Raw genomic sequence first — 3,306 nt, 5'->3', positions numbered from 1 at the left:
TCATACTTCGTGAACATGTAGGTTTCCTGTCAAGCCAATGTGTTATTAACTTCAAAGAGTAAAACGGAACTAGCAGAACAGATTCATTTCCATCTGGAAGCCACACTTCAGTAGTTTGACTGGAGTTCCGATTTCCAAAGTGCCCCAGCAGAATGCCCTCCAGTAGAGGTCATTCCCTCTCTTCCAGAGAGCGAGCGTTCAGTGACGCTGACAGCGAAACCACTTTCAGCAATTGTCAGCATAGATGCTGCAACCATGGCACATCCTTTATCTTGCAAGGAAAAAGCTATATACCTAGTGTCTATTCCTTGGGTTGTTAATGCATGGATTGATGAATTGATAAATTGTTTATATTCCAGCTCTATATTTTACCATCTTGTTTGACCTGGGAAAGGTTCCTTAACATTCTAAGCCCTAAAATAGGGACAATAAATTACACTTTCACCAATATGTTAAAAGAATTATCTAAGTGAGTCTTAAGTCTCTAACACTTGATGTATGGCATGTACTCCTTCTTTTTTCCTCAAACCTACATTTCTCCCAGTTTCTCTAGGGAGATGATAGTTATTTTTATGACTTCTCTATTCTGAAATGAGGTTTATTATGATGTCCCCTCTGTCCCCATCTAGAGGTCTTTTGTGCTCTTATTTTTCTAGAATCTTGGGATGCTTTTTGGTTTATTAAAACACTTGCCTTTGAGGTTGCCTTAGTTTCCTTTGAGGTTGCCAAGTTATGTCAAGAGATCAATATAAACTGGAAAATCCAATATAAAATTGGAAAACTTTCATAACACTACTTAAATTGTCAAGGATAGTTTTTCTAATAAAGGCATTGAAATCAAGATGGCTAAAAATAATAAATAAATAAAACAAAAGAATCATAACAATGGATAAGAATGACATAAATTTGACAACTTAACATAAAATTGACCATGAATGGTCTCCTGTTAACAGAGTTTAACATAAAGTCTCAGTTTTGGGGATATAAAACATTAAGTCTGGGCTCAAGGACTTAAGTCTCCATTCATCGTGAGTTGGTTTTCCACGTTTCATCAGCCTCCACATGATGATATAAAAAAGTATTCCTTTATGTATTGCTTGCTTGCAAATTTGTGGCAATTTTATTGATGTATACTGTTTATGTTTCCTAAGCAATTACAAAAGGATGTGTTTTTCTTTATCTGACATATAGATTATCATCTTTCTCTACCCTCCTGAGCAGGACACAATGCCCATGGTTTCTCTGTCTAGAGTTCCTGGTGGATAATCAGGTCTTTGTAGGCTGGGAACAAAGTTGTTATCATCTATTTCTATTTAAGGTCCTATAATATCTTTTTAAATGTACTTTATGGCATTACTATGAACTCCCTCTTATTTGCAAAGATGAGATGCTTTAGAGCAGTGATTATCAACCTTTTCATCTCATGACACACATAAACTAATTACTAAAATTCTGCGGCACTCCAAAAAATATATTTTTTGCTGATGTGACAAAGAAATTACTATGATTTTATTGATTTACAAAATATAATAGTAATAGGTAATTACTATTACCTTTTTGCTCCAAAGTTATTTTTTAAAGAAAATCAGTTGCCTATACTTGTATAAGGATTTCTGTTACTAAGAATAAATGGAAAGATACATGGGGCAAGGTCCAGAGGGTTCAAAGCACATCATATACAGTGTCTGCTATTAACATATACATATATATTTGTTATAATTGATAAGCCAAAATTAATACATTATAATTGATTACAATCCATAATTTACTTTAGGGTTCGCACTCATGTTGTACCTTCTATGGGTTCCAACAAATATATAATGACATATATTTCTAGTGCCCTAAAAATGTCCTATGCTTAATCAATTCGTTCCTCCCTTCCCTCACTCTGAACCCTTGGCAACCACCTATCTTTTCATTGTCTCCATAGTTTTGCCTTTTCTAGAATGTCATATAGTTGGAATCTTCAAGTGTGTAACCTTTTGAGAATGGTTTTCTTTCACCTAGCAGTATGCATTTAAGATTTCTTCATGCCCTTTTGTGTATTAATAGCTTATTTCTTTTTAGTGTTGAATAACATGACATTGTCTGCATTCACCACAGTTTATTTATCCATTCACCTACGAAAGGGCATCCTGGGTGCTTCCAAGTGTGGGCAATTATGAATAAGTCTGCTATGGACATCCACAGGCAGGTTTCTGTGTGCACATACTTTGTCAACTCCTTTGGGTAGAACAAAAAGGAGCACAATTGCTGAATTATATGGTAAGAGCTTTATAAGAAACTGCCAAACAGTCTTTCAAAGTGGCTATAACATTTTGAATTCCCAGCAGCAATGAATGAGAGCTTCTATTGATCCACATCCTCACCAGCATTTGGTATTCTCAGTGTTTTAGGTTTGGGCTTTTTCAATTAGGTGTGTCGTGGTACCTTACGGTTGTTTTAATTTGTATTTCTCTGGTGACATATAATGTGGTGTATTTTTTCATATGCTTATTTACTTACTAACTGTATATTTTCTTTGGTGAGAAATCTTTTTAGTCATTGACCCATTTTTAATTGGGTGTTAGGTTTTTATTGTTGATTTTTAATAATTCTTTGTATATTTTGGATAATATTCCATTATCAGATGTATCATTTGAAAATATTTTCTCCTAGTCCATGGTTTGTTTTCTCATTCTTTTGACATTGTCTTTTGTAGAGCATAAGTTTTTAATTTAATGAAGTCCGGTTTATCTTTTATTTTTTTATGGATTGTGCTTTTGGCATTGTATCTAAAACGTTGTTGCCAAACCTAAGGTCACCTAGGTATTTTCCTATGTTATTTTTAATGATTATATAGTTTTGTATTTTATATTTCAGTCTATAATTCATTTTAAGATACATTTTTTGAAGGGTAATAGGTCTGTGTCTAAATTCTGGTTTCTGTGTATGTTAACGTCCAGTTGTTTCAGCACCATTTTTTGAAAAGACTGTAATTTCTCCATTGTGTTGCCTTTGCTTTTTTGTCTGTGATCAATTAACTATATTTGTATGGGTTTATTTTGGGGATCTCCATTCTGTTCCATTGGTGTATTTATCTTTTCTTGCCAATTCCACGCTGTCTTGATTACTATAGATTCATAAAAAGTCTTGAAATCGAGTAGTGTCAATCCTCCAACTGTTCTTCTTCTTCAATATTATATTGGCTCCTCTGGCTTTTTGCTTCTCCATATAAACTTTCACATGATTTTGTCAACCTGTAAAATAATTTTCTGAGTTTATCCTGAATCTATAGATCAAGTTGAGACAAGCTGACATGTTGAT

Source organism: Myotis yumanensis, unplaced genomic scaffold (genome assembly GCF_028538775.1).
Source record: "Myotis yumanensis isolate MYYU_CA2020_CCGP unplaced genomic scaffold, mMyoYum1.0.hap1 SCAF_21, whole genome shotgun sequence".
Lineage (NCBI taxonomy): Eukaryota > Metazoa > Chordata > Mammalia > Chiroptera > Vespertilionidae > Myotis > Myotis yumanensis.
The sequence above is the reverse complement of the archived record's forward strand: the minus strand, read 5'-3'. Positions refer to the sequence as shown.